At 36.4% G+C, this 26711-nt stretch overlaps 1 long non-coding RNA gene across 1 annotated transcript in view; it reads right to left on the bottom strand.

Moving 5' to 3' along the window:
* LOC103508587 overlaps nucleotides 1–26711 on the bottom strand; it is a 149210-nt gene that overhangs the window by 75280 nt on the left and 47219 nt on the right. The window lies entirely within an intron of this gene.

Here is a 26711-nt window from a genome sequence, read left to right as displayed (position 1 = left end):
CAATGAATCTTGAGATTCTCTATGTTTGTACATGAATCCAGTGATGAATTCCTGCATTTCTCTGCAGTTTTGAAAGTGAATTCTGGGCCATACTCCTACAGTACTACATACTTAGCAGAAGGAAAACGGATTCAGGCCATATGAAGAGGCTATTCAGGGTATCGACTATACATATTAGGGGGAAAACAAGTTGAAAGTTTTCTTGAAAACTTTTTGATTAGAATGAAAAGAAAGTATACCTACTTGTAAACATGGGTAAAACACGTTATTCTAGTAGGTAATACATGATGTGATGATTTACATATAGAGTGGAATATTTTCACTTTGACGAAACAAAGGAGTCAGAGTAGGAGGATTAAGCGAGAAAAGAGAAAGAAAAGAGGGAATAATAAAAATAGAATGAGCTTGTAAATGCAAAAGAGATATCTAATAAAGAGATAATAAGAGATACCTAATACAATTATACTATTTGCATCAAAATATACAAAACAAATTTGTGTAGAATCTGGAAACAAAAATTAGGTACTATACCTAAATACATTTTATTGTGTTGTCAAATGATAGATCCTCGCCGTCCACCAAAACTTTCATACGAAGCCCCATCTTCAGTTACATCTGACTTTTCAAAGGAACTAAACATGAAAATGGGTACATTACATAGGTGCCTACCTACTTACTCGATTTTGAACTCACCACAATATCATCAATGAATCTTGAGATTCTTGAGCCCTGTGCCTCTATGTTTGTCCATGAATCCCGTGATGAATTCCTGCATTTCTCTGCAGTTTCAAAGTGAATTCTGGGCCATACTCCTACAGTACTACTTAGTAGAAGGAAAACGGATTCAGGCCATATGAAGAGGCTATTCAGGGTATCGACTATACATATTAGGGGGAAAACAAGTTGAAAGTTTTCTTAAAAACTTTTTGATTAGAATGAAAAGAAAGTATACCTACTTGTAAAACTTTCTAACTTTCTATTTCTTTTTAAAAGCATTTAGATAACAGGGTGTGTCAGTGAGATTAAATGGCGTGTTCTATAATGAAATACATAGTCCAGTTCGGGACCGAATTTGGTATGGACTACCTGAGTACAAAAGCCCGCGGACGGAATTCAGTTTCTCAGTCAGTGAGATTAAATGGCGTGTTCTATAATGAAATACATAGTCCAGTTCGGGACCGAATTTGGTATGGACTACCTGAGTACAAAAGCTCGCGGACGGAATTCAGTTTCTCTCAGTCTAGCGCCACCTTAAAATTCTATTTTCAGGTATAGGAGGACCTAGGTAAGGGAATAACTCCTGTCTACTTGAGCTTCTATGTACAAAAGAGGTAAGGTAAAGCTATCAGTCATACTTTGAATAGGCAAACGCCAATCAATCATCCGAATCTAAAGATTCTAAAGTATAGATAGACCTGAGCATATATAGAATTCCTTACATCCTACCCTGTAGGAACAAGAAACCAGGAAACACACAACTTGTAAACCATGTGTTATAATGTTGGAAACTTATACACGAGTCGAAAGCTTCTATGTACAAAAGAGGTAAGGTAAAGCTATCAGTCATACTTTGAATAGGCAAACGCCAATCAATCATCCGAATCTAAAGATTCTGAAGTATAGATAAACCTGAGCAGTCATGCAGAACACCCTACATCCTACCCTGTAGGAACAAGAAACCAGGAAACACACAACTTGTAAACCATGTGTTATAATGTCGGAAACTTATACACGAGTCGAAGGGATCTTGTTTGTTACGAAGGTGTTTCATGGCACCTAAGATAAATTTTAATTAAAGTAATAATACGAACACACACATGTGCATCTCATGTTACCCGCAGATGAAACTTTGGTATAGCTAACACGGGGCTTCTAAGGTGGGTCTTATCGCCTCTTCGACTTGGGTATTTTTATATTACCTACCTAGGTAACTCCGTATCTATCAAAGTAAATGTGTTAGGTGTTACTTAGGTCGGTAAATTCATGCCCATATTTCCTACGTAAATGTGTTACTTCAGTAAATAAATTATCCATATTCCCTATGTAAATAAGGTCAAATGTTCAAATTTCGTCCGAGAAAACTGAACTTTCACTTTAATCTATCCAGGACCTTGATATGTATTATTCAGTGAAAAACTGTTCAAATACAAAATCAATAATGGAATGGGGGAAGTTTGACACATTCTTTGAATGGCACCTAAGATAAATTTTAATTAAAGTAATAATACGAACACACACATGTGCATCTCATGTTACCCGCAGATGAAACTTTGGTATATAGCTAACACGGGGCTTCTAAGGTGGGTCTTATCGCCTCTTCGACTTGGGAATTTTTATATTACCTAGCTAGGTAACTCCGTATCTATCAAAGTAAATGTGTTAGATGTTACTTAGGTCGGTAAATTCATGCCCATATTTCCTATACGTAAATGTGTTACTTAAGTAAATAAATTATCCATATTTCCTACGTAAATAAGGTCAAATGTTCAAATTTTGTCCGAGAAAACTGAACTTTCACTTTAATCTATCCAGGACCTTGATATGTATTATTCAGTGAAAAACTGTTCACATACAAAATCAATAATGGAATGGGGGAAGTTTGACACATTCTTTGATTATAGAAATTCAGATTTTTTCCCTAAGCCGAAGAATACATATAAGATTAGTAATGTCTTGGGACTTGGGAGTTTCGGCACATCCGCTAAAAAAAGAATTTGAAGCAGACTTTTACCTTGGCTGGGGAATACCCTATCAGCGGAATGGTAGACTTCATCAAGAAAAAAGGGCTCTTATGCAGGCCTAGAAGACATACTAGGTTGTGGCCTGTCTTACATTGTCATTTACGTATATTGACCTCCTTTTGGCCATTCTATGCGTAGATCCACTACTCACTTGATCTGGGCATAATAAGTATTTTTCTTCTGCCCTTACAAGATTAATTATTATTATTATTATTATTATTAGTTATGTGTAAAGAGCATATTTGAGTAGATCCACAGACAACACCACAAACTGTTAGTACAATGGAACAACTTGTTCTGAGCTTCTGAGCTGACAGTCTAAAATTTAGACCAGTAGTCCGCGAACCACACTTTGGGAACCTAGGTCTAAATAAGTAAACTCTGGAAATATTCAGTTTCGAAAAATAAATCCCTCGGGACGTTGTTACCGATAGCCTAGTTAGCTTGGTTGGTGGCACATCTGCCTTGTAAGCGCTAGGCCGCGGATTCGATTCCCGCCCGGGGCGGATTTTATCCTGATAGGATAATGTTCGTTCTCGGAACGGCTGGCTTTCCTCCTATCCTGTCTTCCTTCTCTCTTCAATTTCGGGACGATAAGAACCTAGCAGTTACAGTTCCCTCTGCCAAACCTCTTTAAAAAAAATCATAAGATCAACAAAGCCTCGTGCCTTGTGATGTTCTAAGTAGAGGAAGTAAAAATAACTTCGGCCATGCCTTTTCTACAAGTTTGGCCATGCCTCGGGATGAACTAGCGGTATTCCGGAGCGAAGCGACGGAATTCAGCTAGTATTTCATAAGATCAAGCCAGCCTAGTTAGCTTGGTTGGTGGCACATCTGCCTTGTAAGCGCTAGGCCGCGGATTCGATTCCCGCCCGGGGCGGATTTTATCCTGATAGAATGATGTTCGTTCTCGGAACGGCTGGCTTTCCTCCTATCCTGTCTTCCTTCTCTCTTCAATTTCGGGACGATAAGACCCTAGCAGTTACAGTTCCCTCTGCCAAACCTCTTTTAAAAAAATCATAAGATCAACAAAGCCTCGTGCCTTGTGATGTTCTAAGTAGAGGAAGTAAAAATTAAAGTTCATGTTATTATAAACAATATGCTTCTCCGATTCTCTCTCTGCTTTCGGCAGATGCTCTTGATCGTCTGTACTTTGTGCTGACAATGTTAATGGGACACTCCCAAAGGCCTGAATTCTCGCTGTGCTCCCCCTTTTCTCCCTTCTCCCTCTCATTTCAGTCTTTTCCCCTCCTTTTCTCTCTCACGCTTGATCTTTCTCGTGATATTTCCCCCTTTCTCTCTCTCTCTCTCTCTCTCATTTTCCCTCGCTTTCTCTATCTTCTCCCTCCCTTTCTATCTTATTCTTGATCTCTCTTTCTCCTCTCAGCCTATCTCTTTATCTCCTCCTTCTAACTCATGTCACTTCCCCCTTCTTATTCAATTATTATTATTTATATTAGCCCTTTAGTGAATAACGATCATGTCAAAAGTAAGTGGATGGACTTTATTCAATCATTAATTCAGATTGTTTAGTTTCACCTTTCACCACTGCGATCTTCAGCTCCATCAGTTATGTGTAAAGAGCATATTTGAAAAGGACTGTTTTTCCCACTATCACCCTTATGTTCATGTGCGTAAAACAAAATGCGACTCAGAAAATACGTGCAGCCAGAAGAGGTTAAAGCGTATGAATTAATGAAAAATAAATGTTTTAATTATTTAAATACAAATTGCATTAATTGCTGCAAGGGGGAAGATGAGTTAATTACTGGAAATTAAGTAAAATGCTGGAAGCTTTGCCATTTTATGAGCAATTATAAAGAGCTTTTTCTTTGACTCTGCTTATTGGATTTGTGCTCGTTTCTAGAAAACTTCAATAGTACCAAGATAAAAGTTGAGGAGATAGATTGAATGAAATGTTTTAATCTTTTTAGGATTAAAATCAAAGAAAAGAATTTCAAGAGTATAATCTAATTATGTTTGTTACATTATGACCAAAGCAAAGGCTTACAACTTATAAACAGCCTGTATTTCGACTGTCTGTTAACATGACGAAGAGAAATCCTCTGGTAGAAGCCAGGAAAAACAAATGCCAAAACAAGAGTATAATCTAATTATGTTTGTTACATTATGACCAAAGCAAAGGCTTACAACTTATAAACAGCCTGTATTTCGACTGTCTGTTATCATGACGAAGAGAAATCCTCTGGTAGAAGCCAGGAAAAACAAATGCCAAAAAAAAGACATGCCCAACTAGGGCTTGCGTCATGCTCACTGCCGGATTTCTAGTCAGCATTTGAGAATAATGACTTCCTAAGCTGCAGACAAAAGACAGGAGGAGAGTGATAGACTCAGCTTTATGCTGAAGCATGCTAAACTTTTGACGCTTCGTCAGCATCTGGAAGGTAGATATAATTTTGTAAGCTTCTTTTAATGTTTTCGTTTCGTTAAACTTTGCTAAGTTTCTCGAGATTCTGGGTTTTGGGTAGGAAAATTCTTTGTTCACCGCGTTGGAAGTTTCGCACGCGGAATGAGATTTGTTCTATGCCTTTGAATTTAATTTACTCGGCTCACATACCTATGATGGAGAGAGTATTGGAAGAGATGAAAGTCTCTAGAGTACAATAATGATCATGAGAGATACATTTTCCCATTGTTCTTTATTGTGGTATGCCAAAGCATATCACGGTTTTGGTTCTCAACTACAAATGACAAAGCAACATAAGGAATATTAAGGACCAAAATTTAACAATGGCATTTGGAAACTAAGAAGCAACAAAGAAGTCTACGAGAGAGTTGAAAAATTAAGTGACGCAATGAAGAAAAGACGAGTATCTTTCCACGGACATCTCAAGAGGATGAATAGGTACTGATAGATTGACCAAAAAAATCTTCACCTTTTTTGACCAAAACCCAAAAACACATCAGGTATCGTGGTTCAAGGAAGTCAAGGCAGATCTAGCGAGCATAGGAATAAGTGAAGAATACATAAGAAACATGACAATATTTAAGAATAAAGTCAAAGAATTCAAAGATTTGAGGAGCACGCACGAAGACAGGGCGGACCAGTTTGGAGCGAAGAAAGAAGAGAGCAACATCGGGAGAGAATGAAGATTTATCGGATAAAGAAGAAGGAACGAGCCGCCCAATATAGAGGAAGAAATTAGAAATCATGCATAAGTTGTTTTTCCGTGGTCCACAGTTGGCCAAATTCGACAAAAAAAAGGAATTTCTTTTTTTCTTAATCTAGAACAGGGGTTCTCAACCTTTTAGTAAACACGCAGTCATTCATTCAATTTTCTTTCTCCTCTACCTCCTCTTCCTCCTTCTCCTCTTCCTTCCCCTTCATTTCCTTCTTCTCCTCCTCCTCCTCTTCCTTCTCCTCCTCCAATTTCCTTCCTCTAGGTCTTTGAATTTAATTTACTCGGCTCACATACCTATGATGGAGAGAGTATTGGAAGAGATGAAAGTCTCTAGAGTACAATAATGATCATGCGAGATACATTTTCCCATTGTTTTTTATTGTGGTATGCCAAAGCATATCACTGTTTTGGTTCTCAACTACAAATGACAAAGCAACATAAGGAATATTAAGGACCAAAATTTGACAATGGCATTTGGAAACTAAGAAGCAACAAAGAAGTCTACGAGAGAGTTGAAAAATTAAGTGACGCAATGAAGAAAAGACGAGTATCTTTCCACGGACATCTCAAGAGGATGAATACTTATAGATTGACCAAAAAAATGTTCACCTTTTTTGACCAAAACCCAAAAACACAGGTATCATGGTTCAAGGAAGTCAAGGCAGATCTAGCGAGCATGGGAATAAGTGAAGAATACATAAGAAACAGGACCATATTTAGGAATAAAGTCAAAGAATTCAAAGATTTGAGGAGCACGCACGAAGACGTGGCGGAACAGTTTGGAGCGAAGAAAGAAGAGAGCAACATCGGAAGAGAATGAAGATTTATTGGATAAAGAAGAAGGAACGAGCCGCCCAAAATAGAGGAAGAAATTAGAAATCATGCATAAGTTGTTTTTCTGTGGTCCACAGTTGGCCAAATTCGACAAAAAAAAAAAAAGGAATTTATTTTCTTAATCTAGAACAAATATGTCTGTTCTTATGTCTGTGATGGAATAAACATTGTACCTCTGTATGATGTTTCTTGATTCGTTCAATAATAAAATCACGATTTTTTTAGTTTCTTATCAATTATTTTGATTAATTATAGTCTGGGGTGGGGGCTCCTGGGAAAACAGGGGACCTCGCAGGTGTGAATTACTGGCGGTCACATCTGCGGAAAATAAGAAAACATAATGGTTCAAGTTATTTTAACCAGAAGATGAACAGAGAAGGTGCAGGGGGTGAAGTAATAAAATATGAACTAAATGCTTAAGTGCTTTTAAATTATTATTACCGTTAGGTTCTCTCAGCCATGTTTGGAATATTGTCAACTAGTATCCTATGGATTGTCTTGATAATTTTACTAAAGATAATTTTATGAAATTCTCGATAAAGGAAAAGGTATATAAATAAATAAAAAATAAAATTTAATTTAAAATTTACTCCAGAAAAGTTTTGCTTAAGCTTTGGCGAGATTATGTAAACTTTTTAATACCTTTTTTTCCCTTTGTGTAACTTAGAGAACCAAGCAGAGTACTCAGGGGCTCTGATTGGGAGGGATTAGGGAGAATGCCGTCATTACGGAAGTCTGGCTTGAGAGCAAGAATTTATTTTTGTTCATAAAATTTTAGTGGTGGTCCCCCTTAAGCTCAGGCCTGAATATTGAGACTGCCTGTAGTACGCAACAAAAGTTGTAAGACCACATGAAATGACTTTATTTTCCGAAAGTTCGGAGAAAGTTTTCGTTTCCTTCCAATATTCTCAAGGTAAGAAGTGAAGAGGTGGGAGCTACTTGGATTACACATTCTTCAAACTTGCTCAAAACTTTGCCGTCTCTCTTTCTCTCCTCCGAGTTTGTATGTACTTTGACTACTGATAGCATTAATAGTATTAATACTTGTAAAGGCAAATATCTTATTATCCTATCAATACGCTACACAACTACACATAGGTACTGTATACATATGTATGTGTGTTCCTATGATATATCTCCTTAAACTTACTCTAGTCCCTTCTGTTTCGTGATGAATTTCACTTCGAGATTCCGGTTCGTTTTTGTTAAGCTACGCCGAGCAAGACCACTAAATGGATGAGTGACATGAAGTTTATTATAAAAATTCCAGAGGACTTATTTCGAAACTAGGTAGATGTCAACTGCTCGAGGAAAGACAAAAGAATGCCAAATTATATCGAAGAAAAACCTCTGGAAAATGTAGATTTTTTTTTCGCCTCGAAAAGCAAAATAAATCTCTAGCTTATTAAAAAAAAAGCATCATCCTTTTGTTTTAAACCCAAGATTTTTTTAAAAAAAAAAAAAAAAAAAAAAAAAAAAAAAGAATAAAATTTAATTTAAAATTTACTCCAGAAAAGTTTTGCTTAAGCTTTGGCGAGATTATGTAAACTTTTTAATACCTTTTTTTCCCTTTGTGTAACTTAGAGAACCAAGCAGAGTACTCAGGGGCTCTGATTGGGAGGGATTAGGGAGAATTCCGTCATTACGGAAGTCTGGCTTGAGAGCAAGAATTTTTGTTCATAAAATTTAAGTGGTGGTCCCCCTTAAGCTCAGGCCTGAAGATTGAGACTGCCTGTAGTACGCAACAAAAGTTGTAAGACCACATGAAATGACTTTATTTTCTGAGAGTTCGGAGAAAGTTTTCGTTTCCTTCCAATATTCTCAAGGTAAGAAGTGAAGAGGTGGGAGCTACTTGGATTACACATTCTTCAAACTTGCTCAAAACTTTGCCGTCTCTCTTTCTCTCCTCCGAGTTTGTATGTACTTTGACTACTGATAGCATTAATAGTATTAATACTTGTAAAGGCAAATATCTTATTATCCTATCAATACGCTACACAACTACACATAGGTACTGTATACATATGTATGTGTGTTCCTATGATATATCTCCTTAAACTTACTCTAGTCCCTTCTGTTTCGTGATGAATTTCACTTCGAGATTCCGGTTCGTTTTTGTTAAGCTACGCCGAGCAAGACCACTAAATGGATGAGTGACATGAAGTTTATTATAAAAATTCCAGAGGACTTATTTCGAAACTAGGTAGATGTCAACTGCTCGAGGAAAGACAAAAGAATGCCAAATTATATCGAAGAAAAACCTCTGGAAAATGTAGATTTTTTTTTCGCCTCGAAAAGCAAAATAAATCTCTAGCTTATTAAAAAAAAAGCATCATCCTTTTGTTTTATTTTTAAATCTTCAACAGCAAAGTAATTTAGAGATAAAAAAAGCAAGAACAATAGATATCTATTCGCCTCGAAAAGCAAAATAAATCTCTAGCTTATTAAAAAAAGCATCATCCTTTTGTTTTATTTTTAAATCTTCAACAGCAAAGTAATTTAGAGATAAAAAAAGCAAGAACAATAGATATCTAGTGTTAAAATTCCTAACTTTTATTAAATCGGAGCTTTATAAAGGAGATAAAAGGAGAGACGGGGAATATGATGAGGATAGAATTCAGGGCTGGTCTTAGATTTTGAACTTACGAAGACGACGGTGTTTGTCATTTTTTCGATTTCCCATTCAGGAAGTAGGTCTAATTGTGAAGCGTCTTACATAAGAACTTTGTTAAAGGCGTGAGGAAATTGAAAACTTTAATTTCTTCCTTAGGTTATGGGTCTTAAGATCAAGGCCTGTTGTTCATAAGGCCTGAAATTTAGCCTGACATCTAGCTGATCACAGCGAGAACGGGGAGAAAAGGAGATAAAGGAAAAAATATAAAAAGAAGAGAGAGAAGCATCGATAAAAAAAGGTGTTGAGTGAATTCTCCAAGCAGAGGCGGCTGAAAGCTCACACCTGTGTCATGGTGTGAGATTGTGAATATTAGAAGATAGGGGAAAATGATCCTCAATAAGGCACCTAAAAAGCTAAAATAGGACGTCTGCTGACCTCACCTTCGATTTCGCTTTTAGAAAACGACTGTTTCTTCACAGAAAATATAGGTAGGTACCTTTGTCGAAACTACTTGAGTGGGAAAAGGACCAAGCAAAAGAAAGTAGGACCCACATTTTTTCCCTTTTGTAACAAAGCGTCTAAAATGAGAATAATAATAATAAAAACTGTCAGGAAATCGTTGTTAACATTTCAGAATTTAGTTAGATTATTTCTGACAAAAGCAACGCCAGTTGTTCATTTAATGGTACATCATGTTCAGATTAGAGCGAAACGTTGTGTGTCATATTTCGAACTTTCCGAGGCATATTAGAAAGAAAATTTTATTACTTTCAGAGAAGGGAGAAAAATGGCAGCATGTTCTCATTAAAATGTCAAGTTTGATATTTTTTCATTATGCTGAAAAAAAAAAATCCTAGCAATATTAAAGCTGTTGTATTCCTCTTTGGTGTTACATTTTTTGAGTAATGTCTCCTCAAAACCTTTTAATATATCTCATTTTTCTTTATCAATCAGTTAATCAATTATTTAAATAAGGTGAGTTTGTAAATTATAAATGAACTTCCCATCCGTGGCACAAGCTCTGCTTATACGGATGGGTATACCATTTATATGAAAAATGTATGTTATGAGTTTTTTGTCAATCAAATATAAATGGTAACTTGTTAAAAAAAAAAAAAAAAAAAAAAAAAAAAAAAAAAATGGTGCGGCACCTCCACCAATAACTCCGAAGGACAAAGGAAAGGCTTATCATCAGTGAAATGATCATTTTACAAGACCTGAATGTCCAAATGTTATAGTACTTTCTTTCTGTAATTTACAAGGAATGGAAGAGGCTTGTAGGAACACCAAAGTCAGTGTTTTTATTTACATAAATTTTCATTTTTGTTTTTATTATTCTATTTCATTTTGAATCAAATTATCATGGCGTCTTCTATTATTTTTTTATTCACTTCTAATCAGTTGGTGCCATTAGTAAATCCTTACAGCACATATTTAAGCTCACAATTCACGATAAAATATGCATAATATAATAGGCTACCATGTCTATGTTGGTAACCAGCCCTCTGCAGATATCCTCCATAAGTCCATACACATCCTGAGGGACCGAAAGAAGAGTGCAGTGGACAAAGGAATGCAAGAAAAGCAATCAAAGGGACCTTTGTGAAACATCACAATGGTGTTTTACTCTGAAATCGGAACAAATGATTTCTGCTTTCATCAGAACTTTCTGAATAAATGACATGCATAGACAAACGTCCTAAACTAGAAAATACTCAATTCAATTTGATTGGTAGGTAGTAGGTATGTGTATCTGGTCGTACCTATCGAATTCAATACTCGAAATTTCAAAGGAAGAGACTATTTAGGTCAGGACGATATTATGCTCAATGGAGGAGTTGCAATTGGGAAAATATTATTAATAAAAGGTCGATTCCTACGTAAAAAGTTGTGAAAAATCCAAATCTGAGGCGGGAAAATATTATTAATAAAAGGTCGATTCCTACGTAAAAAGTTGTGAAAAATCCAAATCTGAGGTCAAAACTCCGAAAAAGTAACTTTAAAAGGTCGAAAATTCAATTTTTAATTGCCGTTCTAATGAAAAAGTTCAAAGAGTTGTGACGTCAGATTTCACGTCAATATGCGCAGAAACGCTTGCGCACAAACAAACGAAGCGGGAGTCATGAATTATGACGTCATCGCCTACGGGAGCGTATGCCGTGACGTCAAACTTCACAATTTACCGGTATTTTTTAAATCGATTTATTTTGGGATCTAGAAGTCGTAGAAGAAAAAGAAAAACTCCGTTGCTCCTCATTTTTTCCTGCTCTATGACTTTGAAACATCACCCAAGTAAGCGCAACTGATCTATTATGTAGCTTTTTACATGGTTTTATTTATTATTAATTTATTTATAACTATCTACCCGATATAAATATATCCTTTTTCTTTTCGCCGTCTTCTTTTACTTTCTTCTCCCTAATTCTTGTTTGCATGTTAGGATTTATTTTTAGAAACCTATTTCAAAATGTTTCTTTTCAACCGTAAAAGAAAGCACATCATGTTCTCTGCAGCTGCCAAAAACTGCCGTAGCAAATTAAAAATCCTCGCGTGATTTTGAATTTGACATTTTTTTTTTCATCTGCAATATCCCCACCCTCCTCTCCTACAAAATGTTGTCCTAAATTCAAAGCTATAGCTACTACAGGAGGGGGTACTTTGAATTTGACATTTTTTTTTTTTTCATCTGCAATATCCCCACCCTCCTCTCCTACAAAATGTTGTCCTAAATTCAAAGCTATAGCTACTACAGGAGGGGGTACAAGGTATACATATTAGGAGGAAATATGCCTACATTTACATATAAATACACATTTACTTGTAGGTACAGCCTACATTTTCTGGAATCCAATCTAGGTAATATTTAATTACCTAGATTTTAGGAATTCAATATATAAATTAATTCATTAGCCTGCACAAAATGTGCATCGAATTTCAGGAATTCAATAACTATGCAATTTAATATGCAACATTCATTTTTCTACCCACAATTTCTATTGGATAAAATGTGGGGGTGTCAGCACACTCGCGGATTCCATTACTTCCCAAGTAATTAACGAAATGGATATTATGAATCCACAGTAATGAACGAACAGGAGTAATAAAAGTACATCACGTTGCTCTCTATTCCCCATTGATTTCTTGAGCTCGAAAGTTTGAAATCTTGAGAGATTAAATTCTACTTCACCTGTCAAAGGCACGAAAGGAACTAATGTGTCAGTTGACAGATTATTGTGGCAGGCCCGCTACCTTGGAGTTGTCTTGCCTTGGTCAATGGGATGAATGGGATGAAGGAGGAAAGGTTTGACATTTTGATTACCAAGCTTAGGCCAGCGACTCACCAGGTACACCTGATCAGGTCCGCCTGTGAGGTCTACCTGATGAGCACATACACTATCACGTAGACCTGACAGGTACTCCTGATCAGGTGTACCTGATAGTGAGTGGCTGACGTTAGGACTTTCTTAACTTACCTAATCTCCTTCCTGTGAAGATTGTCTTGGGATGACCGTGTGGGTTTGATAAGAGTGCACTACAATCCCTACATCCTACTATTGACTGACAGGACATTGAGTCCTGGAACTTTAATTAAGTAGCAATATACAAATGTATGAGGTACAGGGTATAGGGTTTGACTTTTGAGTCTTTCAAACTGGCTATAAAAATTTCCCCTAAGGAAGTGTCTCCATTTCCATCACTGTTCCAAGTGCCTCATCCCATTTCTGCTGTCTCTCAAGCATATACTTCTTGGAGCGACTTCCCTCGAGGAAATAAGACTGGTACCAAAGCTCCCATGATAGAAATCCTAACTCCTACCCTGTTCCCAGGTATTTGCCAGACATGTTTGTGCTATGTGTCACTTCTGTATTAAAATAGTGTGTGGGTTTGATAGTTTGATAGGAGTCTCACCTTCAGCGTGTCCTCTATCTCATTTATAAAATTGTAATCCTCTGTCCCATTCATAAAATTGTGCCAATTTTACGCTGGGTCACTATGTATAAATAACGCTGCGGTTCCACTGGATTAGACTAGATAGGTACAATTTCTAGTCCCAAGACATGTCCAGCGATTGAATCAAAGTAAACCTTGAGCTTGAGCATGCGTGGTTACATTGATTCCGAATGTTCCGATTCTTTTCGTACGTAAGAATCTCATACCAAGAGATTACTCGTGACGTGGAAAGAGTTGGAATCTGTTCCAGAGAAATCGCAGCCTTACCTCATTTGTGTATTTCTGTCCCAAGATGATTAGGTATATTATCATATGATTTTTGTTCCTCATTTACGAAGAATTTCCACTGAAAATAGCTTGATTGGAGTTCGTTGTTTACGGCAAAATTTCATTATTTTAGTTCTTCAGTCTACCTCCTGTTCCATAAATGTCTAAAGACGGAAACACCTTGTATGTACGTCTAGCTATGTAAAGCGATACTTATATTTTGAAATGCATTAGTAACTAAAACTAACCATTGCTATGCATCTGCAAAACTTTCTGACAAGAGGTGCTTAAACTTTATCGTGCATGGACAGGGGGAAACTCTTGTATAAACTTTACTTATGGTGTTATTGTGTGTGCCAAATTTTCTCCTCTGGCCTTTGTAATATTCTCTGGACTAATTACTGAACTGTGTCTAGCTATCTAGACTATAACCTGGTAATAACCACTGGACTTGGACCTAGACAGGGTATATTTAACGGGTGAAATGTCAAGGTGTTAGGGTTGTTAGGGTACGAATTTACAGAAGTATGTTTAGTTCAAGGGTCAGAGCACCTCTTTTATACAATTTCGCAAAGTCGGGTGCCAGCGCCAGCAGCTATGCTGAGGGTCATGTCAAAGTAAACGGCTCAACCTTTACATTATATCACTCTGAGAGTGATCGTAGTCTTGAAATTTGCAATGTTGAAAAGTTGCATTCATGTTCTACTAACAACAATATGGTGGTAATAATTTCATTGATTAATAACACAAAGGTATAGAAATTACCATGAAATACATTGTGTAACATTTTGCAAATAAATTAATTAAACAGATTTATTTATATCAAGGTAAGTGGGGTAGGAAAGTTGCGATTTGTTTAATTCCAACTCTAATAGGTACTATGATACCTACATACCTAAATAGTTCACCTCGTTTTGATTATAGTTACCTCTATTTCATTTCCCTTTGTATATTTCCAATTAGCAAGTCTTCTCTATTTTTCTGCCTGAAGAATAGTAAATTGCATTATTGCTTTTTTTTACTCTCCTTTGCCTTCAGAGAATATTAATTAAAAAAACATTTTTTGCAGACAAATAAAAAACGAAATACACAACGGAAAAATGATACAAAAAATCAAACAACAGCAAAACGAGAGAAAAAGGATTTCATACCACCATTTGCATGCTTCCCTGCTTATAGGGCATATCGCCAAAATACTCTCCTTTGCCTTCAGAGAATATTAATTAAAAAAACATTTTTTGCAGACAAATAAAAAACGAAAAACACAACGGGAAAAATGATACAAAAAAATCAAACAACAGCAAAACGAGAGAAAAAGGATTTCATACCACCATTTGCATGCTTCCCTGCTTATAGGGCATATCGCCAAAATATCAAAGCCAAAAGAATATTAAAAAATAAAAATTGCAAAGGCAAAAAATGGTGGGATGAAAGATAGGATTTTTTTTTTCTTGCTTAGTCAGCCATTTCATTCATGTGCATTTCATTTCAAATTTGTTCTGGGTCGAGATTAATGTTATACGGTTGTAGCCTTGCTTAGTCAGCCATTTCATTCATGTGCATTTCATTTCAAATTTGTTCTGGGTCGAGATTAATGTTATACGGTTGTAGCGTGAACAAACAAATAACAAAGTAGACACCTATATTCGTACTCTAAATTTTAGATCGAAGATTTTATATGTGGCAGTAGTTCGTTTGTTTCACTATAACACTCGAAGGGTTTGTCTCAATTTGATGAAATTTGTCAAAAATATGGAACACATAAAGGAAAATTTCTCTTTAGATTTTGGACTCTCGGTTGTAGCCGCTGCAACTATACATATAAGAGTACAAGTTACATAAAAGTGAAGGTCTATGTACGGCTAAGGTACCTACATAGTACATACACATATAGGTAATGGGATTGGATTGCTCTTAGAAGTAGGTTTAAATATACCTATAGGTACCTACATCACATCATGTATAGATTGTATAGGTACAAAAGAGGTTCGTTAAAAGCCTAGAAATAGTACAGACCCACTGTGTAAACCCATAAGCTGTAAATTACACAAGGGAAGATGAAAGCTATGTTGTAGAGAGTCTGTTGCCAGATTACAACGTCCCCTTCCTTGTCCTGGCTACCATTTTACGATACTTGTACGTCCCATCCCTATAACCTCACTAACAAAGTAACAACAATATTCCTACAACTACAAAGTGGTAAAACCTCCAGCACATGTAGAGAGTCTGTTGCCAGATTACAACGTCCCCTTCCTTGTCCTGGCTACCATTTCACGATACTTGTACGTCCCATCCCTATAACCTCACTAACAAAGTAACAACAATATTCCTACAACTACAAAGTGGTAAAACCTCCAGCACTGCCGCAGCATAACTTTCTTTAATAAACTCGACTAATATTTTCATCACCTAAAAGGTATTATAATAAAGGAAAGGAAAAATGAAGACACATGATATAAAATGGAGCGCAGAAGCCCCCCATTTGTTTTAATTAGAAAAAAACAAGAGAAACCTTTTTCTGTTGGTGAGTGAAATTTTAAATTAATTTCTGCGGAGAAATTTTTGTGTGTGCACACCATCATCCTTGATAATAATTTCAAATTTGCCGTAACGCAGCTCGTCTGCTGAACTAGATTTTCGTAGGGGGAGGATTTTGTAAGGCTCAAGAAAAATTAAATTCAACGGTGTGAAATTTTCGCTAGAATCCATTTTTTGTGCTCTTATTCTCTCCTATAGCTCCTTAGAATAGGTATCTACAAAATTGACCTTACTCAAAATTTATTATTACTACTTTTAATCCGAAGGAGGTACTTCAAATTTTTGAGGTCATTTTTTTTTTTTTTAGAAAACAAAGACACCCGAAGGTTTTCCTAAAGTTACCTAGGTTCTTAGTACCTACTTCCTCTTAAGGTGCGTTTACACACTACAGCCAACCAAACTTGATCTCGACGTCGCTTGACGATAGTGTGAACCCGGATTGGCGTAGAAGTATACAAAACAAGATTACAAAAACAAGCAAGTTTAATTTCCAAGAGTCAGAACAGACAGACGGGGAATTAGAAATGGCTTATTCGAAATTTCTCGTTTTAGTGGTGAGCTGCTGACTCTGCCGAGTATAATCTTGAAATTTTCAGCTTTTCAGCACTAATATCAACTGAATGATCAAAGAGAGTCACTTGACTCGTTTACAATATCGAACTAGTAACAAGAATAGTCTAATCATTTCCATGTGCCAGTGCAGATAGGTAGGTTACTTACCTAATACCCAATTTGAAGATTTACAAGGTATTCTTTCTATCCAATAATGAAGTTATTGCAAATTTTTCTGCTAAAGTTATTGCACATAACGTCGACAGGGAAATTCAGAAAGTAATTTATCTAATGTAGCGAGATGAAAGAGAAGAAGAAGAAAAGGTCAAAGAATAACAGGATCCTGGAGAAGAAAAGCCGAAGTAGGCAAAAGAAAATCTTGCAAAGTCATTTTGCATCTCATCTGGCCTTTACTTTTAATGCTCCGTAATGTTATAAACAAATATTTACTTTGGAAAGGAAAAAAAAACTTTCTTCGGATTTTTTCCTAGATTTTGCTTCCCCCACCCGCTTCTTTTCTTCTTTTTACGAGGGTTTCTTATACAAATAATATGTATTTTTGTCTGCCTTTCATATACTTTTAGTCCATCCCTTACCTACTTTTCGCCATTTCTCACCTACTTTTATGAAAAGCTCTCTATGAATCTAATCATAATTAAATTTACCTGACCCTAGCCCAAAACTGAAAAAACCGAAGACCAAAACTGAAAGATTCTCGACAAATTTCTTTCGAACCTAAATGACTTTTTGATAAACCCTTACTGACATCTAGCTACTGGAGCCCTTCCAATGATTAGACGAGTGCCCCACAGACCACTATGCTACCAAGGCAAGTCATAGTCAAAAGCCTAACAAATGAAATTTTACATGAATATGAAAATGGCCACGAAGTTTTGGACACGGGCGGTGGAGGTAACAGAATAGATTCAGCCCTGACTCTTTGCCCTGATGAAATTTTATGCATTTGAATGAGTCCCAGTTTTCTGCTCTCTTAAGCAATATTCCACTTCCACAGTGTATAAAACTTGGAAATGATTCGCTCACCGGAACGACAAGTATTACAAATTGTAAATAAATAAGTGGAATATTGTTTTATAAATAAACTGCTAGCTTTCTCGGCGGGGAAAAAAAAAGGGACTGGAATTTAATAAAGTATGAAAAGTCAATTATGGGAGAGGTTAGGGAAAGAGCAAGTGCGTACAGAAATTACTTTAGGTATGCCTTAACCTAACCCTGACTTATTTCGTTTATAAAATAAAAAAAAAAAATGTAACGACGTACATACAAGGTGTTGCCGTCTTCAGTCATTTTATGGAATAAGAGGTAGACTGATGAACTAAAATAATGAAATTTTGCCGTAAACAACGAACTCCAATCAAGCTATTTTCAGTGGAAATTCTTCGTAAATGAACAAAAATCATATGATAATATACCTAATCATCTTGGGACAGAAATACACAAATGAGGTAAGGCTGCGATTTCTCTGGAATAGATTCCAACTCTTTCCACGTCACGAGTAATCTCTTGGTATGAGATTCTTACCTACGAAAAGAATCGGAACATTCGGAATCAATGTAACCACGCATGCTCAAGCTCAAGGTTTACTTTGATTCAATCGCTGGACATGTCTTGGGACTAGAAATTGTACCTATCTAGTCTAATCCAGTGGAACCGCAGCGTTATTTATACATAGTGACCCAGCGTAAAATGCTCTCGCCTCACCATCGATGCAGAGGAAAACCATGACACATACATACAGCGGGGTACAGGAGTAAACTCTGGAAATATTCAGTTTCGAAAAATAAATCCCTCGGGACGTTGTTACTGACTAGGACTTAGGACTGATTCAATAAAAACTTCAATACAATCTTTAGGGGTTTGTATTTGTGAGAGGTAGTCACAAATTCACACAAAACTGCTGTGGACATTCAAACTACTCTTTTGGCATATCTTTAGAAAGACCACTAGTGATAGGCAAGATCCTTAAAAGGTAACACAAATCACGAAGTTTTTCACAGGTATTCCTATTGCAAGTGTTTCTTACCAGTACATGAGTTACTGACAGAGGAATATGACCAAGTATTGACTGATTCAATAAAAACTTCAAAAACTGCTGTGGACATTCAAACTACTCTTTTGGCATATCTTTAGAAAGACCACTAGTGATAGGCAAGGTAACACAAATCACGAAGTTTTTCACAGGTATTCCTATTGCAAGTGTTTCTTACCAGTACATGAGTTACTGACAGAGGAATATGATTGTGTTTTAGGTCAACAATAAGCAATCTTCTTCTTCTTCTTATTATTATTATTATTATTATTATTATTCACTGCAAACCCTCCCGTCGACACTGGGACAGAGTATCAATATTATGAACATCTCTATTATATTTTTTGACGAGCTTCTTCTTCCTTCTTGAAAAGTTCAAAAATTTCTTCATCTTCTCAGCTTTTTTGCCTGTTTTTCTCTTTCTTTATTCCTTCCTTTACTTTTTTTCGTTATTTTCTTTTTGTACTTGTATTCTTTTTCTTTAACTCTCTATTGAAAGGGGAAAAATATTTTTTGGCAGTCAAAGAAAGAAAAATGAGGAAAAAGTATAAAAAAGAACTCTTGATTTGATTATTATTATTATTCACTGCAAACCCTCCCGTCGACACTGGGACAGAGTATCAATATTATGAACATCTCTATTATATTTTTTGACGAGCTTCTTCTTCCTTCTTGAAAAGTTCAAAAATTTCTTCATCTTCTCAGCTTTTTTGCCTGTTTTTCTCTTTCTTTATTCCTTCCTTTACTTTTTTTTCGTTATTTTCTTTTTGTACTTGTATTCTTTTTCCTTAACTCTCTATTGAAAGGGGAAAAATATTTTTTGGCAGTCAAAGAAAGAAAAATGAGGAAAAAGTATAAAAAAGAACTCTTGATTTGTTCACTAATATCCGACGCGTGCATCAAAACAAGGAGCCCGAATGCCTGAAGAGCTCTTTCGGTTCTTCGATTTGTTTTCTGAGAAGAAATGCTACTTGGTAAGCCAAATATATTCCGTATTAGGTTGCTAGATCATGGTTAGCTTTTTGACAGAGGAAACCTAAAACTAAAGTCAAATGTTTTTCATTAATTTTCTTAATTACCTATTTATCAAATTTTATTCATTAAACATAATTATGGTCCTTTGATTTGTTCCTTCTAATATATCTGCCTCTCTTCAGTTTATTGGTTGTTCTTTAAAAAACCCACGAGGACTACCTACACCTAGTAATTGATTAACTTGGTCAGTTCCAGTTATTTTTAACTAGTGAATTTCGATTACATTTAACTAGTGAATGCGCTGAGCGTAAATACAACAGGCATAATATTATGTACATGAGAAATTGTAGATAGGTAATTGCTTTCTTCTTCTCCTTGTAGAAGATATAACTGATTGCTTTAAATGTTTTAAAATGTCCTTAATTAAATGAAGTAAATCCCAAGATGGGTTTTACGGTAAAATCTTTTGTAGAATTATCAAGTAATCTCACAAGAGGCATGCAATTAGAAAATTATTATTATTTATATTAGCCCTTTAGTGAATAACGATCATGTCAAAAGTAAGTGGATGGACTTTATTCAATCATTAATTCAGATTGTTTAGTTTCACCTTTCACCACTGCGATCTTCAGCTCCATCAGTTCGCTTACTAACGACATAGTTTCAGCCCCTACAACAAACTCTTTCAAATATAGGATTGACGAATTCATCTCTTCTAACTCTCTAAAAAATATTTCCCCCTTTCTCTCTCTCTCATCTTCCCTCGCTTTCTCTATCTTCTCCCTCCCTTTCTATCTTATTCTTGATCTCTCTTTCTCCCTCTCAGCCTATCTCTTTATCTCCTCCTTCTAACTCATGTCACTTCCCCCTTCTTATTCTCCCGCACTGTATGATCTTTCTCGTCCCTTTTCTCCCTTTCTTGCTTTCTCATACACGCTCGCTTTCTCTCTCTCTTCTTCCTCCCTCCTCCTCCTCACGTCCTCTTTCTGTCCTTCTCTCTCTCTCCTTCTTTATCGTTCTCGTCCTATTTCTCTCTCTCTCCATCTCTTCCCTCTCGAAATAACTATTTTGAACACAGATTGTTTTCAATTGTCACGCGTCACATCCGCAGTATTATTATTTCTTTTATTATTTTTCATAATCTCCGCTTGGAAATTTTATTGTTTCAGTAATTTTCTCATTTCTCTCTCTCTCTCTTCCGTATTATTCCCGTTTCTTCTTCATTGTTTAACGCCTATCGCGTGTCCCTCATTACTATATCTGAAGTTGTCATTTCTCAATGAAAATAATAGTAATAGTAAAATATTATGGAGCGTCAAAACAATGATTGTCATTTTTATGACATCGGATGTAATACTTATTCGTACACAATCGTTTGTTTTATTTTTATTCCCGTTTCTTCTTCCTTGTTTAACGCCTATCGCGTGTCCCTCATTACTATATCTGAAGTTGTCATTTCTCAATGAAAATAATAGTAATAGTAATGATAATAATAAAATATTATGGAGCGTCAAAACAATGATTGTCATTTTTATGACATCGGATGTAATACTTATTCGTACACAATCGTTTGTTTTATTTGACATCGAAATGCCGTCGCCTCTCTCATTTTATGATTTGTCAGCAAATGATAAGAAAAACCGTCATTACTTACGAAATGTCATTTGGGTATAGATGAAGAATATGTCATTTGGGTATAGATGTCATTTGGGTATAGACGTAGTTATGTAGATACGTATTTACGAATCACAAAAGTAAATGAATTTCTGTGAGACTTCATTTTCCATTCTAAAGTCTGAACACATCCAAATTGACATCCCCTCTCATCTCTCTCTCTCTCTCTTTCTCTCTCTCAATCTCTCACTCACTCTCTCACTCACTCTCTCTCTCTCTCTCTCTCTCTCTCTCAATCTCTATATCTCACTCACTCTCTCTCTCTCTCTCTCTCTCTCTCTCTTTAATCTCCAGACTACTGTCGACCTATTTTTGTCTCTCTCTACATTCTAGTCAAGCAGCAAATGATGCCATGTATGTATTGGTCAGCAAGTCAGCAAGCCCAGCAAAATATTAGACATGCCTGCAAGGGTCATAACAACAGTTCCAGTTATCATTGAGGACCCTGTGTAAGACAAGCAGTGAATATAAATGTGACATTTTCACTACCTGTTGGTTGAGATCCCCCTTTCCACTAACCACCACTGTGGTGTTAAACTTAACTGATAAGGGTACACGATCCGATAAAGTACCCCGTGGGCGCGAGATACCTAACTTTTGTAGGTACAGAGGTACACACCTTCTAGTTATGATTTTTTCTTGCCTACTTTTTAGAAAAGGTAAAAACACCTTGAACAGAAGTAGAAACGTGGACGGAAGGGAAAGAGAAGACCAGACTCACTCAAAATCAATTTATAAACAGTCTGTCTTGGGAACTTTTCCCACTCAAGACAGATGTCCCCCCGAAACTTTTGTTTCTCGATTGTATTTTTCCGAAGGAATGATTTCCAATGTTGTCTGCATGGAGACTTTAATGAAGAATGTAAATTTTCTTAAAAAGAAAGAGAAGAAAAAAATATTTTGAAAGTTTTTACAATTCAACTCATAAAAAAAAGTTCTTCAGGAACGTAGAAAATTAATGTTTTTCCCTCTCTCTCTCCCTCCCCGCTTTCCTTCCTTCTTTGCCTAGTGGTACCCTTTATTTATTTATTTTGACAGAAAATTCGTCTGAAATGCCCACCCCGGTACTACAGTGCATTTTTTCAGCGTACCCACTTGGTGAAAGACTAGCAAGTTAGTAGTTAGTACCTACATTTGGTTTTGAGTAAGAATGCGTTTCCAAAGATAATATCGTATAATGTCATAAATACTCGTTAAGTCGGTGTGTGTTAGTAGCTACAAAGTACAAAAACAACTCTAAAAGCAGCAACCACATCGAATGAACAACCAATAGGTACCTACGAGTATAGTGTTGACATATTCTCACATATTTTGCTGATTTACATCAACGCAACGTGAACAAAAAAAACAAGTGCACACATATGAGAAAACCTACGGGATGGTAGAAATCAGAAATCCCATGAAAATAATTTAATGATTATGCAAATAAAAAGAAGCATTTGATTTTTTCATATGATTGTCTGATTGTCCTCCTTTGTTCTAAAGTGATTAAAAATGTGCCTTGATTTTTATTTTTTTAGGCGTGTTATTATCTAGGTAAACGAAAATTTACGTTTTCATCTTTTGTTACCTACCTATGTTTAAAAGACACATTTTTTAGGTAGGTACATATTATAAGAAAGCGAAACCACCAGCAGACACCGATGTCTCTTTTTTTTTCGAACATTTTTTTTTCTCCTTTCCTTTTATGTTAAACAAGATGTGACAAATTGAAAGAGCAGAAAAATGCTGTCTCTTGCTATTTTCTCGCTTTTTGCCATTTTCTCTCTCTCTTGCTGTCGTCGCAATGTTTTGTACTTCAAATTTCAAACAAAATTGAAGCCGAGGGGATGAAAGTTTCGAGTTGAAGCTCCAAACTTTTCAAATTCAGGGCACATATTTAAGTAAGGTATATAAACATACCTTGAAAATTTGAGCTCTTAATACCAAGTAGTTCCGGAGATATAGAGGCGCAAAAATCGTGTCTTGCCCTCTATAGGATCTACGTATCTATAAGTACCTACCTAGTCAAAAGGTTGTTTCTTCTTCTTCTTCTTCTTCTTCTTCTTCTTCTTCTTCGGTAGTTCTTCAACTGATTTGAAGAAAGGTCCGGAAAAAATCCGTTCTGTCGACTATAGTAGTGGTATTTGCAGAAAGAACGCAATATAAAATAGGATCTACCTAGTCAAAAAGTTGTTTTTTCTTCTTCTTAGGTAGTTCTTCAACTGATTTGAAGAAAGGTCCGGAAAAAATCCGTTCTGTCGACTATAGTAGTGGTATTTGCAGAAAGAACGCAATATTCAAGAAGCAAAGCTGTCATCCTGATTGCTGATTTTGAAATGGAATGGAGTGGCGGTTCTAAAGCCAGCGGTTTTGGAATGGAGGTTAAACCCCCTGTAGCTATAAATCAAAGTATGCAGTAAGTAGGTAATCAATCAACAAATCCAAAAGTTTGAATTTTGATGCTATGCATTATTGCATGCAGGATGGTAGGTCTTGATGAGTAAGTAAAGGGGAAAATCTGAAAATCGGCAAAAGTTGCACTGGGCGCCGCCCACAGGTTTGATAGGAGTCTCACCTACAGGGTGTCCTCTATCTCATTCATAAAATTGTAATCCTCTGTCCCATTCATAAAATTGTGCCAATTTTACGCTGGGTCACTATGTATAAATAACGCTGCGGTTCCACTGGTTTGATAGGAGTCTCACCTTCAGCGTGTCCTCTATCTCATTTATAAAATTGTAATCCTCTGTCCCATTCATAAAATTGTGCCAATTTTACGCTGGGTCACTATGTATAAATAACGCTGCGGTTCCACTGGATTAGACTAGATAGGTACAATTTCTAGTCCCAAGACATGTCAAGCGATTGAAAAACCATAACCTTTGCAGCTTTTACACTCTCACAACTCGCAATGCTAGAGCAAATTCTAAATACGGTGAAGTGCAAATGGAAAGACTATGTGGAAATAGTAGGAAGAACGGCAGACAAAAGGAAGAAAACGTCAACAAATGGGAGGCAGGCAAATCTGGGAAGGACCAAAGGATAAATTGAGTAACTTTTGAAGTCAACTTTAAATGATAGTTATAATATTTTATTTTTCTTTTTACTTCGACCCTTAAGGGTGAAACTTCCGGAGGAGCCCTTTAAGATGTAAAAATAATGAATGGAGGTAAACTAAGATAAATTGAGCAGAAGATAACCACCAGACAATAGTAATTTGACTAGCTACCTAATTACCTTTGCTCCAGCATTAGGGGATCATTCTATCCTGTATTAATTATCTATGGATCCATCATAATTTTCTTATCTCACATAGATAGTGAAACCCTGGGACTCAACAAGTCACAAATCTACGTAGACATGTTGCAATAAAAGTATACCTATTTGCAGGAGCACTGCAGGAGCAAAAACCATAACCTTTGCAGCTTTTACACTCTCACAACTCGCAATGCTAGAGCAAATTCTAAATACGGTGAAGTGCAAATAAGCCGGGGATAAGGGCAAACGATGCGATGAAAACGGGATCACATATGTCGGTAGGATGTCTACAGTATGCATGTTATTTATTTGCTTTTTAAAACTTGGGTGTTATTTCAACAATGGGTGCTATTTATCAATGATTGTACGCGGATTATTAGTGTTGCCGGCAAATAATATCAATTTTATTTATGCACGAGCGTTATAGGTATAAGTTGATACTAACTTGATACATTCTCGTGAATATACTTAAATATTGTCTCCATATGTACAGTCGAACCTGTCTAATTGGGGACTGACATCGGCAGAATATTACGGCCATCGAAGAACTTCAATTGTCTCCTTTGTCGCCAGGAAAGGCTTGATGGAGAGGCCGAAAGAAAATCAAAAGACATTAACGAAAACTGAAGGACATAAAACGAAGATATTCCAGAAGATGTGAACAAGGGGAAAAGTCAGAGGACACAAGAAGAGAGAAAGAGAGAGAGGGAGAGGGGGGGAGAGAGAGGGGGGGAGAGAGAGAGAGGCGAGGGAGATAGACAGATCATGTAAATAATAAAGGACAATTTGTGTCATGACATCATCCCATGGGACAAGCTCATCAGAAGATGTGAACAAGGGGAAAAGTCAGAGGACACAAGAAGAGAGAAAGAGAGAGAGGGAGAGGGAGAGAGAGGGAGAGGGAGAGAGAGAGAGGGGGGAGAGAGAGAGAGAGAGGCGAGGGAGATAGACAGATCATGTAAATAATAAAGGACAATTTGTGTCATGACATCATCCCATGGGACAAGCTCATAAAACCCGAAGTGCCAGGGTCAGAAATGTCAGTGCTGGGAAATTTTGACGGCTTTGACATACCCTGTCCTCCCGTATTATGACAGTCCAGGGCTATGTTACTAATCCCTGTTGGGACGTGGAAAGAAAAAAAAATGTTCCGTTTTATTACGGATACCATGTCCGCTGGCGTAGCCTGGGAGGGATAGAGGGGGGATGGGGATTTTCTAATCAGAAGTCAGAAGAGAAAGTACCTAGATGAGAAAAAAATGTTCCGTTTTATTAGGGATACCATGTCCGCTGGCGTAGCCTGGGAGGGATAGAGGGGGGATGGGGATTTTCTAATCAGAAGTCAGAAGAGAAAGTACCTAGATGATTTTTATAGGAGTTGGAGTTTTGTTTTTTGTCCCTTTTCTCTTTCGTTCAATTTGGCGTTTATGAAATTTCGTGTTCTGGAGATCTGGATTGAAAAGGTCTTTTTTTTTCATGATCATCATCATCATCATCATCATCATCATCATCTTTTTTTTTTTTTTTTTTTTTTTTTTGTTTCCATCATCATCTTTTTTTTTTCTTTTTTTCAGTACTGCTTATTCTGAGAATTTTTTTAATTCAGTGCACTTGTCATCTCCACTATTTTCGTCGCATGCAAAAATGAAATAATGAGATTTTCCTTTGGATGTATGTATGGGTGTGGGTACCTACTTGTCGTTTTAATTTGGTGCACTTCCCATACCATACTAGTTTTTTTTGTACTGTCTGAGATTTTAAATTGAGTCACTTGTCATCTCCACTATTTTCGTCGCATGCAAAAATGAAATAATGAGATTTGGATGTACCTACTTGTCGTTTTAATTTGGTGCACTTCCCATACTAGTTTTTTTTGTACTGTCTGAGATTTTAAATTGAGTGCACATGACATCTCCACTATTCCACTAACATACTTATAAATTACTTCAAGATCAAAAATTCCTCGGACTGAAGATTCAAGTTACACTAAGTCCATTTCTTCGCCGTTATACAACACAGAAAAGAAAGGACGAGCGATTAAGTTGTTTTTAAAGAGATTATTTTAATCTGTAAAGATTTAAAATTTAAATTTTTCTCTCGTCTGAGATTTTAAATTGAGTGCACATGACATC

This window comes from Diaphorina citri, unplaced genomic scaffold, assembly GCF_000475195.1.
Source record: "Diaphorina citri unplaced genomic scaffold, Diaci psyllid genome assembly version 1.1 scaffold413, whole genome shotgun sequence".
Taxonomy (NCBI): domain Eukaryota; kingdom Metazoa; phylum Arthropoda; class Insecta; order Hemiptera; family Psyllidae; genus Diaphorina; species Diaphorina citri.
The sequence above is the reverse complement of the archived record's forward strand: the minus strand, read 5'-3'. Positions and strand labels throughout refer to the sequence as shown.